Below are 14,732 nucleotides of genomic sequence, written 5' to 3' on the forward strand. Positions count from 1 at the left end.
TTTGTTGGATCAACTCAGGTGATGCCATTTTTCTTGCTGCATTTTCCCTCCTATTGAATCCATGTTGGAGGCAGATTCTGAATAAACATTTTAAAAATCATCATTAAAAGGATTGGATTCACCTTTAGCAATACCTCAGGAAATGTGCCGGATCCTGATGTGTTGCTCAAAAAGTAGGCACACCGAAATCTACAGTCCCATTGAATTAGGTGGATCTGCCCCAGGCATAAGTACTACCCCACTGAGGCCAGTACTGCCAAATCAAATGCATGAAGAACAACCTTTTTGCTGACATTGTATAATGTAGAAGTATAACTCCATTTACTTCTGGGTTGGAAGTTTAGAACCGCTTTCATTAAAATGTGTTTAGATGCCCTTACCTGCCATGGTTGCACATTCTGATGTGCAGGACTCTCTCTTTCTGCCAGTCTTCTGTGCTTTGAGCTGGTCTCATAGATGGCATGCAAAGCATGTGCAACAGCATAGGCAGCATTGTACACATTATAGCTGTGGCCAGTCATCTTAATTTCAAAGAAAGATCCAGGAAGGTTCTCCAGCTTCTCATCCCCTGAACAAGTCACCTTGTCCTTCTGCCTCCCATCAGACAGTTTTAGTAAACAGCTGAATGACTGTTCCCAGAAGTCCTGGATAAAGCCATCTTCTTTTGCCCACAAAGGTCTAACCGTCTGGGTAAACCTTTGGAATCCTACTGGCTGATTAGAGTGAACAGAGAAGGATATGGAACCATGGAAGGTTTGCATATCCCACAGCTTTTGAAGTGAATGTGATGCAAAATCCCAGTGGGAAGTAATAATACACACTTTCCCCAGTGGTGGCAAATCCAAGAAGGGTGCTAGAAACAGCAACATACTCAACATCTGAAATGAGGGAGCTTCTCCATATACAAAGACTACATTGGCTTTGCTCTCAATGACAGTATTGTAGCTTTTCCAGTGCTGCAACATCACTTCTATCAGCTGGTCGACATAATCACACTTTGGTATTCTCAGTATGAAGGCATCACAGATGAGATTCTGGGCAAGCATTGGCACCATTGTCTGCAGGAACCTTTGCCCTTTGTCATCATCCACAGCACAAAGCCCAATCCAAGTCCACCTGAAATGCTGAAGTAGCCGCACAACTCCCTTGTACTGTTGAGCTTCATTTGGGACCATCTGGTACAAAAATGGAAATTGGTCTTTGCCCCCTTGCCCTGGCAGAAATGATCCATAGGTGATCTGAAGAGAAATAATTGCATGTTAAAGTTCTATTTAACTGAGTTCTTAAGTGAGCTTTTTATATGTAATGATTGTCACTGGGAGTAAAAACAAGTCTTTGCACTCTCAATAGTTTATGTTCTACCCATCACAGCTTTCGTACCATCTTTTTTTCAGGGACAGGGGAAATATTCCAGTTTCATTCATTGAGGGATATGGAAGAATGCTTCCCTTGCTGTGGTTCAAGAGTGAAAAGAATGACTACAGAATACACAATACATTTGGCAGGCGGTCCGTGTAACCTTCATAATACTGCTGTGACATAATGTGTTGATAACTGTCAATGTTTGAGGGATAAAGATGTTTCATGAAGCAATATGGAACCAAAAAATCATAAGGCAGTTTGCTAATTATAGGCACTCCTCTGAATCCATCTGGATTTGGGCCTGGAAAGTGAAGGGGAAATGTGTGGAGTAGGAGGATAAGTTGTAAGTCTGGCAAGGCATCATCCCTGTGAGCCGTGGCTGCTGAGGCACCTGTTTTAGTTTCACATTTCTTGTTTTTTGAGCTCCAGTGTGATAGGTGGGATTCTGGCCTCAGCTTTCTTTAAAATCACTGAATATGATTAGTGGCTAGAAAGGAGAAGGAGGACACAATGCTGTTTTAGTGGGTTAGTGGATTGTTAGACAGAACCTGCTGGGTTCTGGGTTGCTGCCTGGACTCCCTTTGGAACTCGGTACATAAGCAGGTTTCCCTTGTCATGCCTATGTCAAAGCAGGTTTGCTCTCCACCAGCTTGCCAAGTGTCCACAAAAAGTGCTGTGAGGACTCCTTTAGATGTCTGAAGAGGGGTAATGCACAATGGTAGTATAAAACTGCAGTATGAGCCTTGTCACCTCCAGGGCAAGCAGGTAGAACTGCAGGGAGGACATTTTGGTCAAAAGCATTACCCTCACCTTACTGCTTTGCAGCATTTTGCTTTTTTGTCTTACACAGCACTTGAAATTAAAAATGTTGAACAGCAGACTCCAATGCAGAGTCCCCTGGCACAATATTTGAAACCTCTTTCCAGTTGGAAAAGTGGCTGTTGTTGATGCAGATTCCAAACAAGTGAAGAATCATATTTTGTCACTTTGCCTGCATCCTTTAGAGATGCTTCACTGATATGAAAAAGATGCTGTGTCACACCTGCAAAACTACAGAATCCTAGGCAAGTGGTTTACCTGAGGAGTCTTCCAGATTGATGAAAGAATGGCTACATTGGCAGAGATTTCAGAAAGGCATCCCCCAATGATGGCTATCAGAACAGTCTGGTCATTGCACTTGTAGTTGGGGAGAAGCCTGTGTTGTGTAGAAAGCAGGTTGAGGGTGGCCTTGAAGGTCATCTTGGCTGTGTAGTAGCTATTGAGGATGTGGAAGCCCAGGGAGATATTGGGTAAGATGTGTGGGTTCTCATTGATCTCCTTTACAGCAAAAGTCAATGCCAGGACATGCTGGTAGTTCTTGGGCACAGAACTAGAAGAAGAGGCACAGGTCATTTCACTAGGAAACCAACAGTAACATGCATTTCCACTCTACATCATCATCACTTTTATGCTTCAAGGGCAGAGGAATACCTGAAAATCATCAAAGGGAATTGGATTCAAAGGCACCAGAGGGAAGTAAAAGAAGTTAAGAACTTTGAAAGGTATTATTCTCCAATGATGAATCAAGGACTTCAAATGTTTTGAGATGAGGCAGTGCTGAATGCAGTGTTGCATGCATTATTCAGAGCTGGCTCCTTTTGCTTAGCATTGATAACAAAAAGAAAAAGAAACCCAACCAAACAGGGCAGGAAAATAGTGCATAGCTAAACTTTGGCAAATATTTTCTTTTCCTTTTTTAAATAACTCTAAGAAGGCTTGGAAATATGGACACAATCCAGGCTTGTCACTGGGAAGTCTAGTACCAAAATTTCAGAAAAACGGGAGATGATAGAGTGATATGAAGTCAGTTTACAGAACCATATTTAGCCAATCATTTATGCTGTCATGGGGCCTCAAGAATGTGATTCATTCAGTTGGTTAAAGATTACACATTTGGTAAAAAACTGTACAACCCAGTTGCTGATGCTCTCCCTCAGACGAGTCAGCTGAAATGCATCTATCCCAGGAATATTACAAAGGACAAGCAGAAATTATTTGCATGGGCATGACGATCATCTACTTTAGAGGGCAAAATTCCAGGGATGTCAACAAAGAGAACTGTACCAAGAACCCATTATTTTCTAAAGGGAAATATGGTTTTATGATTTTTACCAGTCCAGTTCTAAGTACATAGGAAGTTGTGAGCAAGAGGAGATAAATTTGTGTCCTCTAATGGCTACATAATGCACATTGTCTGGTGAGTTACTCTTAAACAAGCACTACATTTCTGGAACAAACTTGGCTTTCTCTGCAAAATGCAGAAATGGTTCAGGGAAATTACAAGCATGAAGGAATTATAAATAAATACTAAATCATGGTGGCATTTCTACAATATCACACAATGAAATGAGAAATAAAAATAATGACATTCTGAGCATGGAGAAAGATGGTGAGCAAATGATGGTAGGGAATGAGGAGTCTTCTGACAAAATCTAAATGCAGACACATTCTGCTGTGAGAATTTTTTTAGAAACACTGAACTACCTTTGGTAGCCCAGCATATCCCAGATTCTAGGTTTCAACTCTGTTCACCCCTTGAGAGAATGGTTCAACATTAGGACATGCAGAGGTTGAAGGAGAGTAGATCAGGCATGGACCGGATCAAGGAAGGCTTCCAAGAGAAATGCACAGGAGCCCAAAAGAGGAAAATTCCCCACCAGTAGCTGTGCCACAGAAAACAATGAACATGGCATGTGGAACTAAAATTTGCTGGCTTCTATGTTCCTTACATCAATAAGTATTTTGTTCCTGGATTCATAGCAATGCTTTCACGGTGATGAATAATTGGAATATATTAGAGGTACAGAGTGGGAAAGAGAGGCAGAGGCAGAAAGACAAAGAGACAAAGGGGGGGAAAGGAACTGTGCCTTACATGGGTTCACCAAGCAGTGTCTGTGCAGGCTGTTCCATGAAAGTGAGGTTATTATTGAGGGAGAAGATTTGAGATACAATCCCCCCAATTACAAGGTTGTCTGGATGGTAAAATTTATGTGGAATTGGAAGGGGAACATCAGTTGCTGTGCAATTTATAGAATGTCTCTTGCATGCAGCATGACCTGGAAGAAGCAGTGAAAGTACCAGCATCTCCTTAAGCATCTTGCTGAGAAATTGTCTTCTGCAAAGGTCCATTCATCAATAACTTGTTATTGATCTGTATGACCCATTTTTCTAGCATCTACTTTGATTTTTTAAAGAAGTGGACACTCCAATGTTGGAAACATAGCAGGGAGAGAGGATGAGATTTGGTCATATAAATTAATGGGAGAGCCCTGTCCTTGCCTTGATTGAGATCTGAGCACAATATTGAATCCTAAGATTTTTAAAGATGCTGATTGTGGATTGTCGATCTTGTGAGCAGGCCAAGAACAGGAAGAGAACAGAAATCAAATTATAGAGCAACAGAACAGAAACCAGTTATTTATATAATTACTTGGGAGATTATAATTTCGATGAAGTGTTTGATGATGATGATGATGATGATGATGATGATGATGATGAACGGAATGGCTAGAGATTAGTTTGCGTCTGCCTAGAGTTTTATTCAACTCTAGTTTTATCACTCTGATATACAGCTTCAACAGTGGATTTTCGTCCCACTGGGCCATTAACAGCATTATGTACTTTGAAACAATTTTTATAGTGATGAATCTACAATCCTGCAGTTAAGAATGATTGCTATGAGACAAAATGAAGACAGAATGCCTTCTGAAGAATACTCTTTTGGGGGCTGTTGCAAAAATGAGAAAGAGAGAAGTCAAGTTACTTTTTTGTCCCAAAGTTAGTCTCAGTAGGATTTTAAAAAAATACTGAAGGATGTGGGTGATTATTCTCTCCCATTCCTGTTTTACTGCATCTTATGTTTTAATTTTGCACACTAAACAGATCTTAAATCAAGACAAAGGGCTCACACACAAGAATTGGTTTGCAAATCCTTTTCCTTGAATTCACTTCTCACTATTTTGGGATCATATTGCACTTTCCCAGAAAGTCCTGCATTGGCTGCCAATCCCATTGTGGGTTTTTTAGTAAAATGAACCCTGGTTCTTAATGCTTAAATCTGTAACGGTGCAATGCTATGCCCTACAACTCCCAGCATGGCTCATCCATCGTGGCTGTTTGGAACATGTGGGATATTTTCTGTCTAAACCAGCACAAGCACAAGTTTATCTCCTAAATAGTTTAGGACTGTAGTGCCTTCAGGGACATTGTGTCTCATTATGAATCTGCCTAACTCTTGCAGTCTGTCATTTAACCCCTTTTTATTTTTTTCTTCAAAAAGTAGTATCATAGAATCACTTTCAAAGGTGCCATAAATCGAAGAGGTCTACTCATAGGGCATCCAATGAAAGGGCTTTTTGACCTGGAACTGTAGCTGCACTGTTTGGGTATTGAAAAGGTTTGTGCAATGTATGAAAGACTTGCTCTTTTGTTGCCCTCTGTATATGATGAGCTCTAGTAGAAGTAAGGCAAGGAATGTTCTGGGGTCTTGATGAATGGGAGAAATAGGCTGATCTCACACTGCAGATGTCCAGGCAGCTAAGCTCACTTGTCCAGGGATTGTCCTGCCAGTTAAGGTCACTGTGAAAACCTTTCTGAATGAGTGGAAATAGATGCGTTCAGATAGTTGTGGCTTGAGGGTTGATACAAACTTCCTTTAATCTGTGATTAAAGGAAGTGCCCATCCACTTGCATTGCTTGCTCACAAGAGAGAAATCTGGAACATTTTCTAAATCCAACTCTGAAATTAGAGCTGCACTTCTGAAAGTTGTCAAAAGCAGCTACTCCCACTATTCTCACTTTTGCATGCTTCCATGGTAATAGACTCTCAGAGACAAGTGTAAAACTGAGGGCACCAATGGGGCTGCAAAATCCAACAAAAAAGCCCTGAGGATCTTGCTACTTAAGGAGGTGATCAAGGCCCTATCTCATTTTTGCATATGAAGTTCACTTGTGCATTTGGATCCATTTGACAGCTCACATTTGAACAGCTGTCAAATGGTTCCAAAGGAGAAAAGAAACTTACTGCATCTCCTGCTGGGCCCTGCATAGGGTAGATACCTGCTAGACTTTGCCAACAGATATACCCTGAATATTACCTGAGGCTCCAAGCAGCCATGCTCACATAAGTACAGACATCTGCAGTTGTCAAAAGGTGACAATAGATTTTTTTTTTTTTTTTTTTGCAAAATAACTTGATGGTGGAAATTATGATGTGCAAATTAAAAAAATCACAATGATGGGAACAACATTTCAAGAATTTTTACCAGTTTATAAAAAAAAGTTAAATACATAAATGTATTCCTATTTAGAAGGATACAAAGACAATGTGCAAAAGAAAGAAAGCATATCAGAAATCATGTAATAACATAACAAGAAATGGAAGCATTCAGCAAATCAAGCTAGACAGTTTGTCTTGTGTATTCAGATTCATCCAGTCAAAATCTGAACATCATAAACCCAGTATATTAGGACCAAATCTTCTGTTGCAGTAGTTTGAACACTGTCTTTCCAATTTAATTATGGGTTCCTCCCTCCCTCCCTCCCTATCTCTATCATGTACTGTCATTTTTCTCCTCTCCTTTATGGGTCTTTGCTCCAGGATTTCCTATCTTAAACCTCTCTTTCCAAATTCCTATCAATCGAATGTTTATTTTTTAATTTGTTTTGCCCATTTGAATTTTAGGGTCATTTCCAGAAAAGGTTTTATCCCTCTACATAGTAGCCTCTACAATTGCACCTCTGTTTGGATACTTGGTAGGATGGAGAGAAGACTCATATGTACACTTTTTTTGTTCTTCGCTTTTTGGTGCATTGCCAAGGTTTTGCTGTGTCAGAGCAGAATTCTGCAAGTGCAGTAACATTTCATTGTCTTCCCTCCACTCAAAACCAGATTATACCTGCTCAATGAAACCCTCACCCCATGCAAAATGCATACAGTCTCTGTCTGATGATCTTGAATATCAGCAAACTTCCACAAAGCCGCAATGGAAAGTACACAATTGAAACTGTGCTGTGAAAACCCAGTTGTGTGTGTACTCAGGTTTTTCTCTGTCTTACAGGTGAACCTCCTGCAAACTGTTATTGCCCTTTCCCCTCACTTGTGGATCCTCTGACTTTCATCTGAACCTCACACAAATGAGATTAGTCTTTCCCCGCTTGATCTCAGTTTCATATCTTCACCTATCGTTCCTGACCTCTCTAATTTAAGCAAATGTTTGATGTTTAAATGATTGTCATTTTGACTGTAGCGCACAACCAAGCACAAATTTAACCACACACACCTATTCACAAACTGAATTTAATAGACTTTTTTTTTTCAAATTCTGCTAGTATCCCTATCAGCATATGAAAGAAAATAATATTCAGCATTTGCAGGGGAGCAATCTATCTTTCTACTTTTTCCTTCTTATTAGTTGCTCCCTATTGTTCAGCTCAGGTCTGACTACAGTTATGTAGCATTTGGGGCCAAAGATGCAGCCCAGCAGTCCAGCACTGAATGACAAGATAGCAAAGATTTCCATGGCCACCAAGTATTTCCCTGTGGTGCTCAGGTAGGCTGGAACAAAGGACAACCACACTCTGCAGAAGACCAGCATGCTGAAGGTGATGAACTTGGCCTCATTGAAGGCATCAGGCAACTTCCTCGCCAGGAAAGCCACAGAGAAGCTGACTATAGCCAGGGATCCCAAATAGCCCAAGACACAATAAAACATGGGAGCAGAGCCCTGATTGCATTCCAGAATGATTTGGTCATCCAAGGAATGCATGTCCACATCTGGAAATGGAGGAGTCATGCTTAGCCAGAATGCACAAATGGCTGCTTGAATCAAGGACCCAGAAAGAGAAATAGAATTGGCCAGACCTTTCTCCATCCTTTTCCTCATCCTGGACCCTGGCTTGGTGACCACGAATGCCAGAAGCACAGTGATGGTTTTGGCCAAGATGCTGGAAAGGGCCACAGAGAAGACAGTGCTGAAAACTGTTTGTCTCAGGAGGCAGGTCACCTTTCCAGGCTGCCCAATAAACAGCAAGGTGGAGAGGAAGCAGAGAAGGAGGGAGGTGAGGAGGATGTAGGTGATGCTTCAGTTGTTGGCTTTGACTATGGGGGTGGCCTTGTGCATGAGAAAAGTGCCAAGAACCAAATTTGTGATGGACAAGAATGAAATAGCCCAGCTGGTCAGGATGATGCCTAGAGCTTCAGTGTAAGAGAGGTAGCTTAGAATCTTGGGAACACATTTTTTTTTGTTCCTTGTTGGGATATTGCTCATCTTGACATTTGATGCAGGAACCCATATCTGGAAAAAAGGAAAGAAAGTAAAATTAGTTAAGAATTCTGGTGAAATTAATAAATTCCATCTATGAACCAAGCAGGTCGCCTTTGGCACATGTTGTGCCAAAGTTGCCTTAAACCTCATGTAAAATGTGGCAATAATAGTAATGCAGTCCTTTCCAATGTCTTTGAAAACCTGTTGGCATTATTTGTCACATTCAAAATGGTGAGTGTTGTGAATTTTTTGTTACCTGTGTTTTAAAAAATGCAATTGGCCACCAAGGTAGAATATACCTCCTGTCAACCACCCAAAGTTGCAGAGGTTGGTTATTCAACCAAAGAACATCTTCACAAGATTAGACCAAAGTTCTAATACGCCCAATGTCATTGACCTGGTGAGGATCACAGAAACTTGGTGGGATGAAAGGTAAGACTGGAATTTAAACATAGAGGGATATCAACTTTTTTGAAACGACAGGAAGGGAAAGAGTGGTTTGGGGTGTGGCTGTATATGTCAGGGAAGAGATAGGATGCAGTGAGATAGAATGCTGCACAGATGGGGATTTGGTAGAGGCAGTCTGGGTAAAACTTAGTGGTTTTGACAGGGAAAGAGACCTGTCAGTGGGGGTATGTTATCACCCTCCAGGTCAACTTGAGACCCTGGATGATGTCCTGACAGACCAGATTCTAAGGATATCTCGGGGTAGAGACACAGTAATTAAGGGAGATTTCAATCTCCCATATTAGTTTGGAGACTCACTCAGCAGTGACAGCCAGATCACATTGCTTCCTAGAAGCTATAAAAGCTATAGGGTTTTTCACACAGAGGGTCTGAGAGGTGATGTGGGGGGAGGTGGGCATCCTTGACTTGGTCTTGACCAACAGGGAAGAGCTAATAGATGAAGTACAGATTAGGGGAACTCTGGATGTGAGTTATCCCTCCATTCTTTGCTTTGAGTTTGAATGGAGATGTGCAGCAGGTCAACTGCTAGAAGCTTGGACTTCAAGAGGGCCAACTGAAGGCCAGGCTATGGAAAGTCTCCTGGGAGGGTGGATGGCACTCAAAAGGGATGTTTTGGAGGCACAGGCCTTGACAATACCTCTAGTTAGTAAGGTGGGGAGGTGAAGGAGAGTGCCGCCATGGATGCAAAAGGAGGTGGTTAGAGGGATTACACAAAAGAGGAAATGGGTACTGGGGCAAATAAACAAAAGGGTATACCGGGAGGAGAAGGCCTGTGCAGAAGGATTCTTTTCAAGGTTAAGGCTGATTATGAGCTGAGACTTGCCAAGAATATCAAGAGCAACGAAAGGGGCTTCTTTCAGCATGTAAATAGTAAGAGGAAGGGGAGACAAGTAGTGGGACCACTAAATAAGGGGGAAGAAGATCCAGTGACTGATATGAGGGAAGAGGCACAGATGCTAAATGGCTATTTTGCCTTTGTGTTCTCCCGAAAGCAGGACGGGGGAGATCTGCATAGGAGTTTAGATGAAGCCAGGGACTTGGCACAGATTAGAGTCAGCACCCACCCCCCAGAAGTCGAGGGGCTCAGGGCATCGGACATTACAAAGGCTCCAGGCCTTGATGGCTTACACCCAAGAGTATTTAGTTGGCAGGGGTTCTCTCATGCCTGCTGCCCTCCATTTTTGAGGCCTCATGGAGAATGGGTGAAGTTCCAGAGGACTGGAGGGTGGTGTCAGTGGTCCCAATATTCAAAAAGGGTAGTAGAAGGGACATGGGGAATTATAGACCTGTTAGCCTTATGTCCTTTGTAGGAAAAACACTGGAAAGGCTCATAATATGAGAGATCTAGTGATGCTTGATAGGGAAGGGAGGGTGGCAGCCACACAACACTGCTTCCGCAAAAACAGGTCTTGCCAGACAAACCTTGTGGAATTCTACAAAAAGGTTTTGAGATGGCTGGATGGAGGAGATGCAGGGGATGTGGTTTACCTGGATTTCAGCAAGGCCTTTGAAAAAGCGCCCCATGATATCCTGGTTGGGAAACTGAGGAGTTTTGGGATAAACCAAAGCACTGTCCAATGGATTAGGGCATGGTTGACTGACCAAAAGCAGAGGGTAACCATTAGTGGGGAATCATCAGGATGGTGGCTAGTGACAAATAGGGTCCCACAGGGCTCTGTCCTGGGGCCGATCCTGTTTAATCTTTTCATCAATGACATGGAAGAAGGGGTGAACAGTCTGCTGATCAAATTCGCAGATGACACTAAAACTGGAGCAGTGCCCACAACTGAGGAGCAGGTACTCCAGATCCAAAAGGATCTGGACAGACTATGGAAGTGGGCAGGAGACAACAGGACGGCGTTCAATGTAGATAAGTGCAAGGTTTTGCACTTGGGGCATAGGAATGGGTATCATAACTACAGGATAGGGTACAAGCGGCTGGAGAGCAGCACTTGTGAAAGGGACCTCAGGTTAAACATGAGTCAGCAGTGTGATGCAGTGGTTAAGAGGGCAAATGCCACCCTTGGTTGCATAGTCAGAAGTTTGGCTTCTAGATCGAGAGAGGTATTAGTACCTCTCTATATGACTCTGGTGCGCCCGCAACTGGAGTATTGTGCTCAGTTTTGGGCCCCTCAACACAGGAAGGATATAGCCAGGTTAGAGTCAGTGCAGTGTAGGGCCACAAGGTTGGTGGCCTGTTTACAGGTAATGCTGTATAAGGTGAGACTGAGGAAAGTGGGTCTCTTCAGCCTGGAGAAGAGGAGACTCAGAGGTGATCTGTTGGCAACATACAGGAATGTGTGGGGATTCACACAGAGGTGGGTAGAGATCTGTTCTCCCCTGCAGGGGAAGGCAGGTTGTGCTCCAATAGAGCAAAGCTCAGGGAACCATGGTTCCATTTAGATGCCAGGAAGCACTTCCTGACAGTTAGGACCCCGAGAGTATGGAATAGGCTTCCACAGGAAGTGGTTGAGGCCCCATTGGTGAGGGTGTTCAAAGTTAGGCTGGACATGCACATGGTGGGCATGTTGTGAGTGGAGCCAGTTGGAGCTGGGGTTCAGACTGGATGGCCTGGGGTACCCCTTCTGACTCACTCTGTTTCTATGTTTGTACCTAGAGTGACCAAATAGATAATTCATTCATACATTCACATGATATATTATTTCATTTTTCTTCAAGGTACCCAGAGCATCTAATGCAGAACTTTTTGAGCAGTTTTAGGAAGCAGGAAGAGATGGAGAGTGTATGCGTGTTCAGCTCGTCATTTAAAAGACTTCTGTGTTGAGGACCAATTTCACCTAGACTGATGGAATGAACAGATAAAGATGCCATGAATAAGTCACAGAAAGAGGTTCTGTTTGTACACTGGGCCACTTACCATTATGGTGAGAGATGGTTCCCTCTGGACATGGAGCACAGTCATAGCAGCAAAATTTCTCTTGCTCCTTCTTTTTCCTGCTGTAGCCTGGATAACAAGGGTCATTGCACATGGAAATTGGTACCACCTGTAGAAGAGCAGGAGGTGACAAGGTTAATCACCTGTGTACAGGTGCCATGTACATACTTCTTCAGCAAGTGTTTGAAAGAAAATGGGATTAAGCGCATCAATTAATGTAGGTTTTTTCAGCCAGCAATCTCTGACATCTGTCCCAAGAGAATGAGTCCCCTTAAATATCTGTGAGGCTGAGAACTTTGGCACCCAGAGATCCCATGATGTAGAAGAGCTGCTTGTGCATGGCATCTCGATGGAATTGGGCTTTACTTGCTGACATTGGTGTTTCTAAGTACTTGAATGATCAAGACTCTGGCTTAAGCAGGCAGCAAAACCAAAAGCAGAAGAGGTGTCCAATGACTTCGTATTCACTCTTCAAGAAATCAGTTAGTGATTTTCTAAGAGAAGTTCTAAAATGCCAGTGGCACTGAAAGTGGTTTTCATGTAGTGATGCCTTGAGAGTAGGAGTTTAGGGCTGGTGTACAAGGCCTAATCAACAGAATGCGAGTGACGGCTTTCCAACTGAAATGGTAGACTTACCAGTCTCCCTTTCAAAAAGCACCTCCCCATTAATCTGCCCCCAATGAAGTTTACAGGTGAAATCCCATGGTCTCTTGACACAGTCTAGCTGACCATAGGATTTTTTGGTATCCAAGCACCCAAGAGAGAACTATGTTGGCTTCCCCTTAGCGATCGAGAGGGGACAAGTGGGGTGGGTTGCCATGAAAGAGGACAGTGGTTGGGACTATTCAGTTGCACTGAATGCAGGCAGTGCCCCAGCCTTCCTCCTTCACCCTCTCCAGCTAGCCCCTAATCTGGAAGGCAGAAGATGACCACTTTCTACATAAGTTGTAGGTTGTGATACACAGCAGTGGAAGAGACTACTTCACCATGTCTCAAACCTTGCATTGAATGTTGGGAAGCCTCCTCATTTGTGGGAATCTGCTGCAAGCATGAGAAGGCTGCACTCTTCATTCCCATACTGGGCCATCACTCATATGATAAAACCCAGTCATCAAATTGCATGTATGGCATGGTTAAACTTTTAAGCATTTGCTGCTGTGCCTCACCTGATTAAAGCTTGTATGCCACCTGATTTGGTCATCGTCAGTAGTTAACGCATGGCCTACAGGAGCCTGGGGGTCCAGGCTTCCAATTTTTACTCTAGCCATGGAGCCATTTGGGAAAATCAACCAGTTGGTAACATCAAACTGTGTAACCAGTTCTCCATTTTCATTAAAATGCACCATGTCTCCAGCATTGTTATTGAATAAGATGGTGCTTAGAAAGTGATGGAGCTAGATGGAAAGGGAACATTAGTAGAGGTATTGAAAATTACTGCAAGGAATTTCAAAGGTTGTTGCCACCAGCATCTGGAGTACTCTGTTTTGGACTAATCTAGAATTGACATTTTTTTGTTATATTATCCCTCCAGTTGGATCTATGTTGGTGGAAGATAAACATTTAAAGAATTATCTCTGACTGAATTTGATCCACATTTAGCAATGCCTCTGGAAATGTGCTGAATGCAGATGAGTCATGCATACAGTAGGCACACTGAAATCTACAGTGTGGGTCTACTCTAAGTGTGTGTTCAGATGCACCAACATGCCATGGCTGCAAATTCAGAAATGCAGGACTCTTTCTTTTGGTCAGTCTTCTGTGTTTGGAGCTGGTCTCATAGATGGCATGCAAAGTGTGTGCAACAGCATAGACAGCATTGTATACATTATAGCTGTGACTGGTCATCCTCATTGCAAAGAATGTTTCAGGAAGACTCTCCAGCTTCTCAGACCCTGAGCAGGTCTCCTTGCTGTCCTCCCTCCACTCAGGTATTTTTACAAAACAGTTGAATGCCTGTTGCCAGAAGTCCTGGATGAAACCATCTTCTTTAGCCCATGAAGGTCTCACCATCTGCAGAAATGTTTGAAACCCTACTGGCTGATTAGAGTGAACAGAGAAGGATATGGAACCATGGAAGGTTTGCATATCCCACAGCTTTTGAAGAGAATGTGATGCAAAATCCCAATGGGAAGTAACAATCCACACTTTCCCCAGTGGTGGCAAATCCAAGAAGGGTACTAGAAAGAGCAACAGAGTCAAAGAGTGAAAAGAGGGTGGTTCTCCATATACAAAGACTACATTGGCATTGCTATCAATAACAGTATTGTAGCTTTTCCACTGTTGCAAGATCACTTGTATCGCCTGTTCCGCATAATCCCAATTCGGTATTCTCAGAATGAAGGCATCACAGATGAGATTCTGGGAAAGCATTGGCACCATAGTCTGCAGGAACCTTTGCCCTTTGTCATCATCTACAGCACAAAGTCCAATCCATGTCCATCCAAAATGCTGAAGGAGCTGCACCACTCCCATGTATTGTGGGGCTTCATTTGGGACCATCTAGTACAGAAAAGGGAACAGGACTTTGCCTCCTTGTCCTGGCAGAAATGATCCATAGGTGAACTGCAGAGAGATACTTTCATGATAATTCCTGAACTATTATTAAATGCTGCTTCATGTATGAAATCTAGTAATAGAAATCTTCCCATGAAGGACCTCATATGCTTTTTATGAAGGACATCCATCATAAAGTCAGTGTAAAA

Source organism: Varanus komodoensis, unplaced genomic scaffold (genome assembly GCF_004798865.1).
Source record: "Varanus komodoensis strain SLA01 unplaced genomic scaffold, ASM479886v1 scaffold62, whole genome shotgun sequence".
NCBI classification, from domain to species: domain Eukaryota; kingdom Metazoa; phylum Chordata; class Lepidosauria; order Squamata; family Varanidae; genus Varanus; species Varanus komodoensis.